The sequence below is a fragment of the Pelodiscus sinensis genome, chromosome 1, assembly GCF_049634645.1.
Source record: "Pelodiscus sinensis isolate JC-2024 chromosome 1, ASM4963464v1, whole genome shotgun sequence".
NCBI lineage: Eukaryota > Metazoa > Chordata > Testudines > Trionychidae > Pelodiscus > Pelodiscus sinensis.
In genome coordinates, this window is record NC_134711.1 from 175,857,094 (window position 1) to 175,877,659 (window position 20,566).

Genomic DNA, 20,566 nt, shown 5'->3' on the forward strand with positions numbered 1-20,566 from the left:
CAGGAACACCTTTCTTTTATATTGTTTCTGAAAAAATGCAACTTTAAGTGAAATGATGTTAAGTGAATCCAGTTTCCCCATGAAAACTAATGTAAATAAAAGGGTTATGTTCCAGAGAATTTTTTCACTATACAAGAGACATTATATACATTTGCATTAGAAGTTTTTAACAGTTTAATACTATACTCAGCAATGGTGATTTTGAAGCTTGATTGAAGTGGGGGCATCAAAGGATGAATTGTCTGACTGCTCTTCTTGCTTCTTACTGAGCTTTCCCAACATGGAAAAAAAAACCACACGTAGAGATTGTTTTGCTTGTCTTTATTTTTCTTTCTTTATTCCAGTTTGGTGTGGTTTTGACTCTCAGCTCTGAGTAGGTAAGTAAATATTTTCTGGCCTTAGAGTTCTGGTGAGGGGGTGAGCCCACAACATCCCTGCTCCTACAACTACAAAGTTCTCCCCATGTAAGCTCTCCACATTTGGGCTTGACATTAGGCATAGCTGGCAAGGGGCTGTACATGGGAAGGATGCAGCAGTGTTCCTTTCTAGCATCTAATGAGAATGCCTCTGCTGGTCTCAGAGCAGCAAATCACAGAAATGCCTACTCCAGTTCATCAGTGATTGCTTCTTCAGCCATCAGGGTAGTAGGGAGTTGAAATGACTCCTCTGCCAGATTGCTCGGTATGATTTGACAAACAATGCACACAGCCAAATTAATCTTTAATGGGCTTGGTGACAAACATATTTGTGGGTCTCCATATAGTCATTACGGGCTCCTTTTGACGGTGGGCCCGGCTCGGGGTTGCCATTGTGCTCTAGTAAACCCACTACTGTCTGGATGAGTATGAAAACATTTATTCAAGAACAAAATATGATATTTGAAATCATTCATGACTGAGACCTTCACTCAGCCTATAGAAAACAAACTTGGCTAGTATCAGTATATCCAGAATACTCTTGAATTTGGTTTGTGTGGGGAGGGGAAAGTTTGTTAGTTTAAATACTCTGGACCTGCTTGGGGACCTGAATACAAGTGCTTAGGTGGTTCATAAATGTGCTATAGTAAGGCATATTAATGTAGTAGTCAGTGGAGTTGCATCTGCATCTCCCCTCCACCCAAAGATATGTTTCATAAATATACCTTTAAAGCTGGATTTTGTTTTTTTTTTTACTTTGCTACAATGTTTACAAAACTTTTTTAAAAGTTAATTTCTTTAGTCTGTTTCTCCTTTTGCCTCACCATCCCTCATAACTTCAACTGAAACAGTAAAGTTACTGGTGGGGAGTGTGGGTATAAAATTGCTGATGCTCATCTTTTGCTGAGAGAAAAGGACCACAGAGAAAGAGAGATGCATGCATGTTCACACACTTTCCATCGCCATCCATCCTTATGCCCCAACTTCTCAAGCTTCTTCTCAACTCGTCCTTCGTACTCTTCACCCCCTACCTTCACACAACAGCTGTCCTCAGTCCCTCTGCTATTGCCCTATTCCCTACTTTCACCCCAGTTCTGTCACCTCCCTTCCTTCTATTGCCCCCATACAAGGAACCAGCCATTGCCCTAGCCTCTCCCCTCCCTCTGCCCCAACATCCCCCTCCACACTCCCCTTTTTCTACCCCCCACAGTCACTGTTAGCTCCTCTGTTGTACCCAGACGTGCCCCACAACTGCCCTTTGCTCCCCAAACTATGCTTTATCCCTTCCTCTCCCTTGAGTGTGGGTGGGTGGGGGAAGGGTTCCTAGGCATTCCCATTGGCAGGAGGGTGGCAGCTAGCACCAGTGTCATGAACTACTCAACCTTAAGGACCACAGACAACCAGCCTCTCTTCCACTGGCCCATAATGACAGCTGAGGACATGCACATACACATCCAGCACAAAGCTGCAGGGTCGAAAGGGTGCCCAGGAGCCTGCGACAAGACATCAGGGTCATCGGGGCTTAGAGAATAGGTAATTAAACAAGTCAGAAAAACTGTGTACAGCACATTTGCACCCATGACTGCTCACATGCAATCATTTAGGGTGGATGTTACAAGAGAACATTATTTCAGTGCAGAAAATTTAATCATGCAGCTAATCATTACTCTGTATACTGCAGAAGGATGTATGTGAGGGGAACAGAAACAATAGTGCATAATCAATCACAACTAACCAGTTTTGAGTATCTGCTATTACATCCATATTTTAAAATAAAGAAAATGTCTAGAAATATCATGTACATTTGAATAGTGAATAATGTATAGAAATTGTCACGTTCATGGATATTCTGTGACCTGTAAGATTTTGAGTGAATTATTCAACTAACTCTGATTATCTCAAAATATCCATTTGTACATTAAATAAATTGAAAAAAATTATTAGTGAAAAAATCTGAGCTACGAAGGGGCCAGATTCATGGTCTGTGTCATTGATTTTACATAAACTAAAGTAAATTTGGTTAAATTTTTAATCTGATCCAGAGTCTTTCATTACCTGGTTCAAGGCTAGTAGTGGCGAGTCCCTAATTGAGTTTACTTGATTATACTGTTTAAAAATCCTTGCGAAAGCATGTGGATTATACTGTGACTCAGTGCTAGAAATAAATGATTTGATTAATGAATATATTGGAGTAAATGTATTTTGTTGTGCCAAATTATCAGTTCACTTGGAACTTGAAATCTTCACAGTACCAGACTTCTTGTGATCTATATTTCCACAGAATTACATCAAATCTCTTGTCAATAACTGACAAAATTAAGTTTGATTTTTATCAGATGAAGCCATCTTTAATTATTTCTCTGTGGCAGATTTAATGTAAAAGTTTAGGTAATTCTTCATGTTATGAAATCTGTTTCTTTCTCTGTGTAATAACTAATCCTACATACTACAACAAACAGATGGGACTAGCCCCTGTCAGCTATTGGAAATTGGTATAACTCCATTGATTCAATTTATGGCAGTTAAGGGTCTAGCCCATAGGCTAGACATTTGAGGGGGGGGGAAGGATTTAGGAGCAGGGGGAAAGTATAAGATGCAAAAATACTTAGGGGAAGTTATTAATAAAGTTTTGTTTTACATATTGAGGATTAAATAGTTCTCCTTTCTTGCTCTGAACTTGGTTGATAAAAATAAACAATGTTTAAAAGAGAATAAATAAACTGAATTTTAAAAAAAATGAAATACAGGTTTATTATTAACAAATTTGTGATATTATGATAGCCCATGTTAAGGTCTAAATTTATCATAATGTACTGAATCACTGAAATAAAATAAATATATTAAGCAGCACATTTTTGTTGTTGAAGCTGTAAAGTGAGACCACTGAACTGCTGGAACTCAGTGGTGAAATATGGAATCAGAGTTTGTTAGAGTGCTAAGCCAGTTTTGGACAGGAGTAGCCTTTTCTGCTTGTGTAGAGAAAGTATGTTTTTCATTTTAGATCATAGTAATGGTTCAGTTTAATTATTAGTTGATTCAAAGTTGAGAAACCTTTTGGGTGTTGAAAAGATAGGAAATGTGAAAGCTATTATGGTGTGTCCTCTTAAAATACTCCTGGTTAAGCTGGAGCATTCGCGTAACTCTAATAGTGAAATAAGTTAGAACAACATACTGGAGTGGTATCTCCCAGGTGTGTGTCACTAGACTACATAATCACACATTTTCTTTCTTTTCTCACTCTGGCCCAGTCATGGAGCCATAGATGGCCAGATTGAGAGGATCTCTGTAGATGATGGATTAGGGCACCCACCTGGAAAGTGGGAAATCTGAATTTCCTGTATCACACTGGCTGGGGCACACTCTGGCAAGGTTAGAGAATTTGGACAAGAGGCAGACATGGAAAGGAAGGGCTTGAACCTGGATATCCCACATTCCAAGTGAATGTTCTAACCAATAATCAAAGAGTTATAAGGTGGAAAGCAGCATCTTCAAGAAAGATGTGGAGAAATTGGAGAGGGTCCAGAGAAGAGCAATGAGAATGATTAAAGGTCTAGAGAACATGACCTATGAAGGAAGACTGAAAGAATTGGGTTTGTTTAGTTTAGAAAAGAGAAGATTGAAGGGGGACATGATAGCAGTTTTCAGGAATCTAAAAGGGTGTTATAAGGAGGAGGGAGAAAACTTGTTCATCTTGGCCTCTGAGGATAGAACAAGAAGCAATGGGCTTAAACTGAAGCAACGAAGGTTTAGGTTTGACATGAGGAAAACATTCCTAACTATCAGGGTAGTCAAACACTGGAATGAATTGCCCAGGGAGGTTGTGGAATCCCCATCTCTGGAGATAATTAAGAGTAGGCTAGATAAATGTTTATCAGGGATGGTCTAGAGAGTATTTGGTCCTGCCATGAGGACCTCTCAAGGTCCCTTCCAGTCCTAGTATTCTGTGATTCTATGATCTGCTCCTGTAGCTGTATTTTGAATGGCCTCTGAACATACCTATTGGATTGAGCCTAGTATGCGATTTAATTGGTTGAATGTCTATGTTCCCTGGTTGCTTTGGAGGTAGGTAGAAGATAGGCATCAAGAAACAATATTGTGCATGTTGAAAGAAAGAAATCTAGGAAACTTTTATCCTGAAAATGTGAATGCTGAATAATTAAGGTACTTACGAGGTGTGGCAGTAGTTGTATGAATTGCAGTGGAGTCAAACGTGCCTAAACTTGAAACATACTTTTGTGAATCTAAACGGTGGTGACTAGAAACAATCAACTACATTCACTAACCAGAGATAGCATTTCCTTTCTTTTTAGTATCACTTTGAAATGCAAAATATTTTGGTAAATTTACTTTGTTGTTTTGTCCAACATCTTTATGGTAGTAAATAACATGCAATGGTATTTTTGTGCATTGAATTCAAATTTTTATCTACATATACCTTGATATAAATCACAAGGGAAAACTTAATCTAGTAAATAAGAAATGTGTAATTCACCATTTTAATATAATATAAAACTGGAGATCATAAATAAATATAGTTAAGCTACATAATTTGTTAAATAATGTGTATATATAGATATAGCATATCCTCTTACTTGGCAAAAAGAAACACCAAACTTAGATTGTATTTAGACTACAGGTTTTTTTTTTTTTTTAAAGTGGCCTTTTTCGAAAAAACTTCCCCTGCATCTATACTGCAGCCATGTTCTTTAGAAAGTAAATCAAAAGACGCGGCAGTTTTTTTGATTGTGGTAAACCTCATTTTACGAGGAATAACCTCTTTTTTTGAAAGTACTTTCGAAAAAAGGCGCTATTAAATGCAAACTGTGCTTTTTAGAAAGAGAGCATCTAGACTCTTTCAAAAAAGCAGCTTGCTTTTTTGAAAAATCTGCTTGTAGTGTAGATGCTCTCTTTCGAAAGAGGCTCATAGTCTAGATGTAGCCTAAGTGTAAAGGCTGCATTGAGTTACAAATTTTGTTTTAATGGTTACCAGCCAGTGAGAATCAACTAGGGGTTTTGTTTGTTTTTTGTTTTCTGTTTGTTTTTTAAGGAAAAGAAACAGTAGAAAAGCAAAATATGACTTACATCAAGGTTTTGGGTTTGTTGATTTAAATCCATGATTTAAATCAATCTCACCGTGCATCTGAGTCAGCAGAAAATGTGTAGATCAGATAATCCAGGTGGCTCAGCTAGTTCTGTGCAATGGTTTTTATTTTAAAAACTCTTCTGCCATTTAACCGGGTGGACTGCTGTTAAAGAGCCAACTGAAAAGGAAATAAGTTGGCTTATAAAAGCCAGTAAAAGGTTCAATTGAGGGGGGACAGCCAGAAGCTGCAGCAGGGAACATGTACTGGAAGCCATATTAGGCCTTGTATCATCTCTCATGGCTCATAGATCAGGAAAAAGATAGAAAGAACGGGGACAGGGACTGAGACCTTCCTGAGAATAGGATGAAAAAGATTCCTCATCAGGACCCTATTTGAATCTGCACAGTCCAGATAAGGTGAACTATGCCATATCTTGCTGAGGAAAGATGGTGGGAAAACTACAGACAAAGAGGTCTTTGGACATCTAATGTCTGGTTGAAAGAAACTTTATTTTAATTCTGAGTGGAAATTACTTTGCTTATTTGGATTTAATTCCACATCTGATGTTCTACTTTATTATCTTACACCTTTTCGACTGTGTGCAGCTTCTAACAGGCCCTGAGGAATTGACATTCTTCTGCTATGTGAGGGCCTGAATCCAGGGTCACATGTAGGAGGTGCCAGCACTTTTACGTATACCAAGTCCCAGTCTGCGAGACCTTTGTGTGATGGTTATATACAGCTGTTCTTTTGGGCAGACAGTGTATGTAGGGAAGGGAGGGGAAGCGAGAAGAAAGGCATAGGGAACAAGTGGATCTATATCTGTATGAATCTGCCAGTTATTGTCCCATAGAGATCAACAACCCAACAGATGTTTGTGTGAGTGCTCTCCGCTGGGTGCTCAACGAAAGGTGGGCAGTAACATAGGAAAGAAACATAGGAAACATGGCACCAGGAGTCACAAGGATCTAACTTGATGAGACTTCCTAGAAGATGTACTAAATCAGGTCTCTCCCTACTTGCTATGGTTGAACATGCATCCCATGCCAGCATAGATTATTTAAGGCTGATCTTAACCAGGGGCAATCCTAACGCTGGAAAGGAAGTCAAGACACGTTGAGTGCTTGCAGATTCTTCCAGATGGTTTCTCTAAGTGCTTCCTGTCTGAAGTTTTATGACAATTTTGGTTTATTTCCTCATAGTTCTAATAAATCCTTCAAACCATTCTTTCCTTTTAGCTTTAAGTAATACTTGGATTTTAAATGGTACTTTTGTTATATTATAGTTTCAGCATCTCTTTCTTAATATGCCTACATTTTATTTTACATGACAACCTCAGGAAACAGTGAAGTATGGCTTGTCCTTTATTTGAAAGATAAACTATATTCAATTCTGTACTTCCCAACTTTGTACCAACTGATAAGCATGGTAATTTATGGGGACAAGAGTTGTGGTATAGTAATCATTACTGTGACAGTCTGTATATACACCCTATGAAATCTTTCTCATAAAAGTGAATGTAATTTTTAAAGGCAAACCAGACATAAGGGTTCACTTTCCCCTGTGAAGATCACTTTTTTGTATTTCAGTGTCTTTGTCTTCATGTGTGTTCCTATAATCTTTAGCTTCAGTGCATACTTGTGGCAATAACTGCTAACCAACATGCCCAAAGAGTTTGTGACTGGGCCCTATTTCTCACGCCTCCCACTCCCCTGGATCATACTATAAAGTTAATTTGCATTTCCATAAAACATGCAGAGAACATATTTGTCAACCGTCACCTTATCATAGTATACTTAACAATGGTGCCTAACTTTCAAGTTCTGAGTTAAACTGGTATCTTCATAGAATCAGACTTTGTATGTTGTTGAAAGGGGAATTATTGAGATGCTCAGTTAACAGGAAACCACAGTGCTATCTGAGAAAATGTGATGACATATATCTTGATTAATTTATATTTTTATGTCAGCCTTTCTAGTTTTAAGCTCCATGAGCTAAAACTACAGTTGTCACTGTCTTTAAAAAGAAGCCATTTTCATAACTGGCTGCATAATCCATACCGGACACTGATCCAGTAATTACATACATTTGGGCAGATTATTGTACCAGCAAAGAGCATTGTAGACACATGGGCAGATTCAGTGTCAGGATTGGGCTTCACAGATATGAAGAACAGATCTTATTAGAGAGACCTCATCAGATAATGCTTGCCTGGGATGGAATCCTCATGATCTCCTACAGCTGTTTAGTTTTGCCTTTTCTCTCGGGGTATGTCTATACAGCAGCGCTAAAGCCGAAATAAACTACAACTTGAGCTACATCAATTGCACAGCTTAAGTCAAAATAACTTATTTTGGTTTTTGGTGCTGTCTACACAGCAAGAATTATGAGTTAGAGCACTCTTCCTCCGACTTCCTTTACTCCTCGTAAAATGAGGGTTTCAGGAGTCAGAGTAAGAAGTCATCCAGCTCAACATTATTTCACCATTGTGTTGAAATAAGTGCTTGCTGTGTATATGCGAACTATGTTATTTCAGATTAATACTGCTCTGTAGACCTATCCTAACAGGCAGTATCTCATGAATGGTGTGGTTTTTTTTTTTTTAAAAGAGTAGTATGCAAACTGTGGTAATGTTAATTGCTTACAAATAGGCACGGTAAAGGTCTTAATGGCGATACCATATGAGAAATGAACACTTTCCACATTGTTAATTGCAGCCCTTGGATTGGCCTCTTCGTTGGCAATCGTGAGTATTTGTTATGATAGAAATAGTTAAAAAGGAGTTTATAAGCTAACCTAGAACCTTTTAAAGTGTCTACTGATCAGGTCTGGCATGTAAGACCTGCTTGAAAGATGCATGTGTTGGATGTCTAGAAAGTCTTCCTTGCTTCCAGTCTGTTGGAGCAGCAGGAGGGTAATAAAAAACTTAAGATTGTAAAGCTTTTAAATCATTATCAAGATTTCCTGAGAGAATAGCTACACATTCTCTCTCCTGGCATTGATTTCTTCACATACAAAATGCTGACAGAGACAAACAACTTTTCTATTATCCAGATGATGTTGGGCCAAATTTATCCCAGGTGTAATGATATTGACATATTTGGAGCTAGACTATGGAAATCTTTCATCTGTTTGCTTTTTAGAAAGATTATACTTCTAATTCAGTTGTGTTGGTCCTACATGTTTCTTTTACAATTGATTGTCACCATTAATACAACTGAGGCTTCACATTCTGGAAAAAATGCTTTCTATACTCAGGGGACAAAATTCAGTTGTGAATTTCATTCCTGTAACCCCATAGAAATTAAAAGTGTAACTCTGAACCACATTTTGCAAGATATTTGGTGCATGTAAATTTCTTGTTAGATTTATCTGACTTTGCTTCCAGATTGGGGAAAAAAATAGGTTAGCTTAGACTCAGTAAAAATATATTCAATAAATAGTATGCAGTATTGTGTTAATATATAGTTCAATATGCAGTATTGTTATAGCCAGGGCTCGACAAATAGGCTGTGTCTAGACTGCATCCCTTTTCCGTAAAAGGGATGCAAATTAGACACATCGCAATTGCAAATGAAGCGGGGATTTAAATCCCTACTGCTTCATTTGCATAAAAATGGCTGCCGCTTTTTTCCGGCTCGGAGCTTTGCCGGAAAAAAGCACCAGTCTAGACGCGGATCTTTCAGAAAATAAAGCCTTTTCTGAAAGATCCCTTATTCCTCTTAAAATAAGGAATAAGGGATCTTTTGGAAAAGGCTTTATTTTCCGAAAGATCCGCATCTAGACTTGCAGAACGATTTGCGCATGCGCAGAGTGCAGAACCACGTGGCTTGGCGAGCCCTGGTTATAGCTATGTTGGTCCCTGGATATTAGAGAAACAAGATGGGTGAGGTGAATAGGACAATAGGAATTTGTCTAAATAGAGACATTAGATTCATGGTTTCTTATAAATAGTCTATAATCCACTAACAATCCCCCTCTCTTTCTTCACTGGAGAGAGCTAAATGGGCCACTTCACCTTAAACAGTCCCATGAAATATATGTTAACGACTTATGCTAATTAATCTGTTCCACCTTCCACTTATCAATGATACTCTGAGTTAGTTTTCCATATGTTAAGAAGAGGTCTGTGTAAGCTTGAAAGCTTGTGTCTCTCCCCAAGAGAAGTTGGTCCAATTAAAAAAAAATAGTTCATTTATCTTGTCTCTGTAATATCCTAGGGACCAACACAACTGCAACCACACTGCATACTCTGTTTAAAACATTCTTGTATAGTGAATTTTTTGGGAATTAATTAACTTTTGTCTCATCTTTTAAATGGTGTATCTATATTTCACTTTTTTTCTGTTGTGTGATGTTTGCACTGGAAATTGCTACTATAAGGAAACTGGGGAGGAGTGGATTAGAGAGGGAGGGTGTCTAAATGATTATGGGATCATACGGTAGATACCTGCCTTTTAATAGTCAATGATGAATTGGCAAGTCACACAAGTTCTCAGCCAGGATGATTCACCACTTGATTTCCATGATAAGTATGGACAACCTGTGTAACCATATTTTATTTATGTATATGTATATGTATATGTATATGTATATGTATATGTATATGTATATTTTATAGAGTCTGTCTGTCTGACTGAGAGTCTCTTTGTTCAAGAACTCCTCCTACATGGTAAGAGCTAGGGCCACCACATTTGCTATGTAACTTCCTTCAGGGTATGGTTGTGCCAGGACAACCAGAAACCCCAGGGAATAGTCTGTTTTCCAAAGTGAGAGGCTGCTGCTTGGAGAGACATGATATGAGAGTGGCCACTGGATGGCAACAAGCCCACAGTGCAGTGATATCGTGAAGCGTGTCCCTGGGGGCGGCTGTACCACCAAGGGAGTGGCCAGCAGGCCTGAAGCTCTGCCTTCTTGCCTGCGAGCACATTGAGTAAGTTGTGTTAGGTCAAGGAGGCAAGGTCGCTGTGCTGAGCCATTATTATATAAATGCTTGGTTAGTAAGTTATTGTGATAAGATATTACCGCTTTTTTTAGATAATAGCTGACACTTTTTTTCATTCCTCTTTCCACTAGCTTTCCCCTTTTTTCTTTTTTTAAACGTATCTGGATTTGTCATCTGAATTTAGCATTCGAGAAAGGTGATTTATTGACAACTCTGGAGCTCAGTCCTCTTTGTCCACAGAACAAGCAAAAGAATTTGAATTTTCCATTCAATTTTTGGTTTCTTTGTGGAAACTTTCAATAATGGTTCCAGTTGTCCAGATTACAAAACCATCACATCTGTCCACTGGGAATTGCACTGAACATATCATACTAATTTCACATATGTCACTTGTTGGAGAGTCTGACTTTGTGTGTTATACTATTGTGACATTCTATTATACATTTCCTTATTTTACTAGAAACAAAGAAAAAGTGGTTAGGTATTCTAAATTTCTCTTATTGTTCCCATATTTGCAGTTTGTTCCATGTGATCAGTAGGAGGTAGAGCTGGATTATGTCTACTTTGATTGGCATCTCATCTTATTCTCTAGACAGTAATATATTTTTATTATTCCTCCTAACCTACCACCTGCACATAAGACACAATGGGTCACAAACACACAAAATAAAGTGGTTGCATTCTGTAAACTTGAAATACAGTAGGATTTCTTCAGTCAGTTTAAGGAACTCTTTCTACAACTGCAGTTTCACAATTCAGTATTTCTAATGTAAATCCAAAATAAAGATGACTTTTATGGAACAAAAGTAATCTTTTGACTAAACTGGGCAATCTTCCTTGAAATGAAATATTTAAGAGATATGTGTCTTCTATATAATTTAAAAAGCTTTTTCAATGCTGCCTGCCTGGTTGTGTTTCTTAACTTTGGGTAATTAAAATAACCCATGAAGACAGTAACTTTTTTTTTTTTTAAATATTTTGACAGCAAGTCTCAGGAACTTTTTTGTTCTTAATCCCTCTCTCCTGGCAGTCTATAATAACTAATTTTCCACCATATTTCTCTATTTTGTGATCAGCATGTTGCTCCCTAAGAAGAGTAAACTCTTTTGATAGGCTATCTACACAAGAGAATTGAACTCTCCCTGATGGTACACATTTTTAGCACAAATAGTTCATTCTGACATAAGTGTTATTGCTTAGTGTCCTGAAGTATTGCAGTTTTGCAGTGTGTCCACACTGGAATACTTTAAACCACTGCAATTTGCACACACTCTGGAAACCTATCCCAGAATTCCCACCAGAGCTTCAAGATATTGTGGATTCCATGAGACTGCAAAAGAAAAAATGTATCATGGAATGAGAATCTGAACTTGTTCAAGTATCAGAGGGGTAGCCGTGTTAGTCTGAATCTGCAAAAGCGACGAGGAGTCCTGTGGCACCTTATAGACTAACTGAAGTGTAGGAGCATAAGCTTTCGTGGGCAAAGACCCACTTCGTCAGATGCATGTAGTGGAAATTTCCAGAGGCAGGAATAAATATGCAGGCCAGGATCAGGCTGGAGATGACAAGGTGGATCCAATGAAGGAGGATGAGGCCCACTTCTAGCAGCTGATCTGGAGGTGTGAATTCCAAGAGAGCAGAAGCTGCTTTTGTAGTTAGCGAGCCATTCACAGGCTTTGTTTAATCCAGTGTTGATTGTGTCAAACTTAAAGATGAACTGTAGCTCAGCAGTTTCTCTTTGAAGTCTGGTCCTGAAGTTTTTTTGCTGCAGGATGGCTACTTTTAGATCTGCAATTGTGTGTCCAGGAAGATTGAAGTGTTTCCCTACAGGTTTTTGTATGTTGCCATTCCTAAACTCGTTCAATGTGATCTCTTTGCTGAAGTTCATACTGGCAATAAACTAAATCAAACTGAACCTGTATTTAAGACAGCTGGGGGCAAATATTATTTATCAGAAACATACATTGTTTGGTGTTCTTTTAAGCATGCCTGACAGAAGGATTATACTTTTTTTTTTTAAATGTTGACAAGGTAATAAAATCATTTATTTGTATTCTAGTGAGTAGAGGGCAGTATTATGACAAGGGCCCCATTGATCTATGAAGACTATTAATGCATAGTAAAAAAATCACCCCCTCCAACAAAACTTGAAGTGTAGGTAGAAAAGAGAAAATGACGTGTCATGTGTGTTATATCATCCTCCTCCTTTTTTATTTATTTATTTTTTTTGCCTAGTATATTTTTTAACTTTGGGTATGTCTACACTACAAAGTTAATTCGAACTAACAGCCATTAGTTCGAATTAACTTTCATAGGCGCTACACAGGCAAACTGCTAGTTCGAACTTAATTCAAACTAGCAGAGCGCTTAATTCGAACTAGGTAAACCTCATTCTATGAGGACTAACGCCTAGTTAGAATTAAGTAGTTCGAATTAAGGGCTGTGTAGCCACTTAATTCGAACTAGTGGGAGGCTAGCCCTTCCCAGCTTGCCCTGGTGGCCACTCTGGGCACCACCAGGGAAACTCATCTGCCCCCCTCCCGGCCCTGGAGCCCTCATTCCACGAGGAGTAACGGTAGTTCGAACTAGGAAGCCTAGTTCAAACTACCTAGTTCGTGCCACGTGTAGGCACGCGGCACGGGGTTCGAACGAGCGGGGATTTAAAAATGGCGGCGCCCCGCTTATGCAAATGAAGCCCGGGAAATTCAGGTCCCGGGCTTCATTTGCAATTGCGGTATGCCTACTTTACCCCGCTAGTTCAAACTAGCGGGGTAGTGTAGACATACCCTTATAGTTCTAGCCTTCACAGCCTCCTGTGGCAAGGAGTTCCACAGGTTGACTATTTCCTTTGTGAAGAAGAACTTTCTGTTATTAGTTTGAAGCCTGCTACCCATTCATTTCATTTGGTGTCCTCTAGTCCTTATATTATGGGAACTAATGAAGAACTTTTCTTTATGCACCCTCTCCACACCACTCATGATTTTATAGACCTCTGTCATATCCCCCCTCAGTCTCCTCTTTTCTAAGCTGAAAAGTCCCAGTCTCTTTAGCCTCTCTTCATATGGGACCTGTTCCAAACCCCTGATCATTTTAGTTGCCCTTTTCTGAACCCTTTCCAAAGCCAAAATATCTTTTCTGGGATGAGGAGATCACATCTGTACACAGTACTGAAGATATGGCATACCATCGTTTTATACTTCCCCTCCTCCTTCTTCCCTCATCCAGCTCTTTCCTCCCAGGTTTCCCCCTCTCTTCTCCCACCCTCTCTTCCTCTCTCCCACCTCCTTTTCCTAGTCCCCCCAGAGGTTAATCCCCCCCTCCCAGTTTTGTTAAATAAAGAGAGTTTCTATTTTTGAACACATGTGTCCTTTATTTTTTACATCAGGAAGGGGGGCTAGGAAGAGGTAAGTGGAAGAAGGTGAGAGAGGAATGAGGCACGAGCCCCCGATGGGAAGGACTGGGGTGGCTCTGCGGTCTCCTCGGGGTGGAATCTCTCCTGCAGCCCCCTGATTGACCCCCCCCGGATGGCAGCCTGCGGCAAGTGGGCTGATGGCCGAGTGCTATGATGTGCCGAGTGTGGGCACTCAGGGCACTCCAAGCCAGGACTGCTTTGCTGTCCCTCATCGAGTTAGACAAGTGAGTGGGGAACCCCTGAGAACTGTCTGGGGTGGGGGTCGGGTCCCTTTAAGCACAGCCCTTGGCTAGCCTGAGACAGCAGCTCCACGCTCTAAGTCGTAATCTGATGCCCTGCCGGCACTGCTTCCGGTCAGCCTTAACCTCGGTTCAAGGTCCACTCAGTGTGGACATGCTAGTTCGAATTAGTTGAACTAGTTTTTAGGTCTAAATGCACTAGTTTGAATTAGCTTAGTTTGAATTAACTAATTCGAATTAAGTTAGTTTGAATTAGTGCTGTAGTGTAGACATACCCACAATGACATGATCACCGGGTTTTCTTTTTTTAAGACTATAATTTCCATAATTTAAGGGGATTTCTTTTTGCTGGTTTGCCATCCTGTTTGAATGTATATGTTTTAGCATATTTTCTCTGATTTCACAAGGACTCATCTATTTTTGTTATAACCTAGAGCCTCACAAGTTTTTGCATCTAGCTAATTTTTATGTCCCATAAATTGTTCATTTTTTATGATTGCCTCCCCCAGTTTTTAAGCAGAGTTTTAACAATAGAGAGCACTGTTGAAATCTCATTATCAAGACTCAATCACTTCTTACTAAATGTAGAAAAAATAACTGCCGCATCATCTTTTTTTCCTCCAGTTTTTATTAGACACTATATTGTGATGTTTTTCAGAACTTTTGTCATTCCCCAAATTATTGAGGTACTATTTTGCTAGTATTTCTAGTCAAATAACTCCAAATTTTATTACTTTCATTCTAGAAGAGTTTAAGTTGTGTTTTAATGAAAAATGAATTGTTTTTATGAGACAATGGAGTTTTAAACAATTCTGGTAAAGAAAATGATATTAATGCTTGTTAACTTTCACTGTAACTGCCTTAACTTTGATTGTACCTCTCCTTCATATATAATGCCTTTTCAGAAATTGAATTTCCATTCTTACTGTGAGAAGAAAATGTATAAAATTAAACATTTACTAATGAATAGTCAAATTGGAGTGGAAACACCTGGCAGTTACGTTCTGCTATGCTTATATCAGGTTCAGCATACTCAACGAACAATAATTTCAAATGTAGATATTCAAGAAAAGATTAAATATACTTGTTTATATACTTATAAATTTACAACTCGTAGTTGGTGAACCTATTGGAATTCATAGTTTTGTATTCACAAATCCTTTTTCAAACAATTGGCATATCACAAGTTAATTTCATAAAGCCTCTCTACAGATTAGATCACCTTTGTTTTCTACAAAGATTCTGGGTTCTTTTTGTACAATAAATATTATTCCTACCTAAAAGGAAACCTGTTTTTTGGAAATAGTGATTAAAAGAATACAAGGTTACCTTTGTGTGCTGCTGTTCTTTTGTAGGAAAATAATTAAGCTTAAACCAATGAACAGGTGCCTTGAGCACTACAAGTTTAATTTGCCACATGCAATGATATAAAAAATGTACTAAAACAAGTACATATCTAGTGGATGCGACCCGCTCTCTTACAAAACAATAAGGTCTGATAATTTCTTCTTGTTGTTTTGTATATGTATAAATTTCCTTTTGTGAACCATTGATCTTCTGGAACTTATCTAAATGCATTTTTTCTAATGCAGAGTTATTTCTGCATGGGCTGGTTCCAGAGAGAACCATTATGTGTGTCAAAAAGAATCCAAAAATATTCCTTTGTATTTAGGATACTCATTGATACTCTACTGTTGTGACCATAAAGGTCAATAGTAAGAGGCTTATTTTTGTGTTAACCCCACACTTCACAGAAGTGTGAGAATGCCCCTTTTTTCCTAATGCATTATAGCCATAGAGCAACAGAACTGTCCAACAGTGAATAAAGAAAGATCTCAGGTTGCCATCTTCTTTATTAAATACAGATTTCAAGAAGGAGAGGGAGAAGAGAAAGATAGAGTAGATGTCACATGGGACAAGGTCCAAGATGGTAAGAATAGTCAGTTCTTGCAGACAGTGTAACTTGCTTTAGTGGTTATCCAGTTCATTAGCCTCAGTGATTCCATCAGGGCTATGCTCATGTCTGCAAATCAACTGGGGTTCACTTTCAGAAAAGATATACTCTGCTTCTTTGGCTACCAACCTCTTCTTCTAGGACTGCAAAGTCATCTCCTGACATGTTAAATTCATTCAGGACATTTGCCTTTAGGAATTCAAAAAGTGAAGTTGCAAGATTAGGTCAATATGACTCTTTCCAGTAACAAAATGAATAGCTCACTTTATTTTTGTTATTCATGACAGGAATAGCAAAACATTTTGAGAGCAAAGCATTTTGAAAACAAATTGCTCATTCTGTGGCTGTCATACCATTGAGGAATTTTGTGAAAATCATCTCCAAAGATTGCTTCTACTGGTGCTTCTGGGAAATCGTAAACAGAAAAAGGAACTGACAGTTGTGGAGTTGATGCTGATGATGTGCCCAGTTCCACAACATTATTCTTTACTTAGTTGCTTTTTGAGCCTGCCTAAATGTTTGAAGATTGCTAACTTTCACAGTGCAACAGATGTCATTCAATTCAAATGCAAGCTGTGCAACCAGCCAATAGCCATTAGCTTGACAAGCACATAAAAAGGGTTTTGATCATGTTGACCCGTTGTAGGTTAATGTGCAGTTTAGCAGTCATGTTCTGAAAGCTAGCCTTGGAATCTGTAATGAATATTTGTACTTCAGATAAATTAACTGATCAAAATTAACTTGATGTTCCAGAATCTTTATTTTGTTAGATGACTCAAAGAAGCTAACTACTGCGTATATAACTAATGTATCCCTTCTTCAGTGGAATTTGATGCAAAAATCTTTTTCAGAAAGATGTAATTCTGCTTAGTATTCAAATTCTGTGCCAGTTTTGTTTGCTTCTAAGTTAAACTGTATTCCGAGCTTGGAGAAGACTCTTTCTTGGCATCTGAGACTGGCAGACTTTTTTCACACTAAGGACAAGATGTGAAACATGACTCATATAAGTCTTCCATCTGTAACTACTTAAGCAACGTTTCCACCATTCCCATGTACACTATTTACATACTTGATAAAGAAGTCTTTGAACTTTTTTTTTAATTTCCAAAAGCATCAGCTATGAAAAATAAATAAAAGGGGGCTTGCATATGAGCAATCACAATGTCCAGTCAAGCAGAAGACAGACACATGAAGCAAATGCATGTGGTTTAAATTGACCATAGTCTTGATTCACATAAAATAATTTTGAATACTTCACAATACATTGGTAATGGGCAGGTAATTTCCTTTATCACTTTCAACTATTCTGGAAGTCTGCAGTCATCCTCTCCTCCTTCCCAGTATCGTTTCAGCCAGCCCATTTCTGGCCCCTGATACTCTTCCTTTGTAAAAGTGTGAAGGGCGTTGAAGAGGAAGAGGCGAGTGGCTCCCCTCAGTACTTGGCATTAGGAGCCCATGGCACTTCTTCTCAAACTACCTTAATGGCTGTTATCCTTAAATTCTCCTTCTGATCCATTTTATCGGATTAGTGTCCATCTCATAATGAATGCCTGAACTGGGCATCTGCCATATTTTTGGTTAAGTTGCAATATTTTGACCTGACATCCCTGAATCACTGTGTGACAGACGACAGTCCACCTGCCCCATGTTGTCCAACTTCCCCATGAGGGACAAATTTCTAACTCAACCCCAAATAAAGAGGAAAATCATAATAATACCCCCAAATGTCATCAATCAAGTATCCCTGAGTTCCTGACAGGTCTTCTGCTCCATCAATGATGATAAATTTTCAGCTGTGTGTGTGTATGAGTGTTTTGGTAATATCAGCCCTGTTCTTCCCAACTTCTGTGAGCAAAGCCTGCCTCTTGCTAATCGCTTACCTCTGCCTTATATTAACAAAGTTTTGACCATTGCTATCTAGACATCAGGCCTCATATCTGGCCTGTGATATGTGGGCTTACGTTTCAGGCTCTCATCTTACTACACCGTATATTGTGAAGAAACAGGTTCTACTCTGACTACATAGGTGGGAGGGAGGATGTTATCAGCCTGATCCCAGTGTGAGAGGGCTCTTCTAGAATTGCCCCATTGTAAAGTTCCCCATTGAATTACTAATAAAATGACCACAGCTTGTAAGGGGAAATGATTCTATTTTTAATACTTCTAGTTTTATTTGGTAGCAGTGGAAGCTAAGTCCACTGGATTTTGACATTTTCCAAATAATCAGCTTGCAAATTTTGAAGCTGATATGATACTAGTGATTCTAATCTCTTTCTGTATAAATAACTGCTTTAGCATCCTACTGTACTACAATATCAAATTCTTCCAATCTGGAATACAATGGTACAAGGTAGCAATAGCCAACCTTTCCTTTTGTACAAAAATCTAAACAGAATGAATAATTTGTGTGCCCACATAGCATTTCTTGTTTTGTCCATTTAATAAATAGTGTGGTAGACTTTCTTGGATGTGGAAAATTTACATATTCTATGTTGAGAAGGATGATTCCTTCAAAAGCCTTGTGACAGGCATAAACAGTCAAGACTTCCTCAGAAGGAATTAATAGCACAAGTAGGTCACCTCTAAATTGAGCAGTGCTGTAATTTAATAGTAGCTTTGTAACACAGCATAACAATAAATAGCAATATGAAGTAGTGGCACAGCAATTATGTAGCCTTAGAGTTAGCAAAAGAGAAGATATGCCCCACACTTTCCTTTGCAAATCCATCCACCTTTAAAAATTGCTGGTGACCTAAGTGGGTTGAATGTCATTATTACTGGTGTCACTTTTTGTAAATTATCAGTAGCTGTATAATGCAGAGTTAGTATTGGCTTGCTGGAAACGTACTAATAGACATCATAGATAGTGTATGCAGTATTATACCATGGTGTGCAGAATGATGGTCAGATAAAAAAATAAGTGGATAAAAGTATGTAATGCTGGTATTACAGGATAGAGGAACATAGGTACATATATCATTGGGCCAAATACAGGTCCCTAATTTATTAGAAATATATAACTTTGAAGTCAGAAATTGCTTATACTAACCAGAAGCACAGAACATATCTGTAAGGGAGGAAGAAAATTTGTAATAGGTAGCAATACCAAGGTATAGATGATAGGGATGTAAGCTACTAATTGACTACTTTATAAGCAAAAGTTTATCGGCTAGTCAACACACTAGTCAACTAGTGGCTCCCCCCCCCCCCCCCCCCACATGCTGCCTCTTGGGTGCTGGCCCCAAGATCCATGCAGCATTTCAAAGGTGGAAAGCTGCATGGCAATTTTGCCTCTGAAATGTAGTATCAGCTGGGCGGCTCTTTCTACATTTCCAAGCAGAGACACCCTTATCAACTAATTGAATAGTCAATGGAAATCCCATAGACTATTCGACTAGATCTAATTTCAGCATCCCTAGTAGATTATTACAGTTTAATGCTGTGATTGTTTTCAGACTTGGATTTATACATGAGGGTACTGTAGCATATGCCTTTTGGAACATATTTTGATCTCCTTCACACCAACGTAACTTCACTTATCTATGGGGAGGGGATACACTAGATGTATACTTGTATAACATCGGAATATTATTTTTGCATAGCTAATAACTTACTGCTATGCTTTCTTATAACTTACTGATATTCAGAGCAGTCCACAGATTGGTGTCAACAACAGAACAATGTAACTGATGGTACCATAAGTGCCTCATTCTGTTCTATAATATAAAACTGTGCCAGTGTGACAGAAATGAGAGTTCTGTATACAAACTCAATTTATTTGGAGGGAAGGAAAGGAAAGTGCATACAGTAGATTTTAAGTTTAGATTTGTTTCATACCTTGGAAACTTTTTTCTTTATTCCTTTTGTCCTACGTTTTGATTTTAACAAATATTTTGTCCTTTTTTTTATACAAGTTGCAGCTAAGAACTTGTTTTTCTTTCTTTTCTCTCTCCCAAATATTAACATCTATTTTTAAATGCTATTTTTGTTTCTTACTTTCAGTTTTCTTCTTAGTTTTGTTTTTGAAATCCTTCCAATTTTATTTGGGGGCGAAAAAATTCTGAAGCCTAAGTGCAACATCTGCATCCTATTAACGGTTTTTCACCCAGAGAATTTGTATTTTGAATCAAAACACAAACATAATTTACCAACCAGGCAGATGAAATCTAGGTGTGGAATGCAAGCCCACAAAAAAGCTTGAGTACATAGTCTTGCAACAAAATGAGCCTGAATGACTGGATAATTCAAGCAAAAGTGGTACATTTGTTCCTACTAGTAATTTCAAAGAAATAACTAAAATCATTATCTGCTTCCGTTTTATTTCCATTAGAAGAAGATCACTATAGATTGCTAAAGATGCAATTACAAGTACTACTGGGCAATATTAAAAGTTACATAATCATGTAACTTGAAGCTACTGTGCATCAGGGTACAAACAGTGTTTTCCTTTTTAATATCTGTTTTTTCTAGATGTATTTTATATATTTTGAAGAACTATTTCTTATAAGACACCACA

At 38.1% G+C, this 20,566-nt stretch overlaps 1 protein-coding gene across 2 annotated transcripts in view; it reads left to right on the plus strand.

The window, feature by feature from the left end:
- The window catches only part of NCAM2 (neural cell adhesion molecule 2), a 547,839-nt gene that overhangs the window by 77,276 nt on the left and 449,997 nt on the right, over positions 1-20,566 (plus strand). The window lies entirely within an intron of this gene.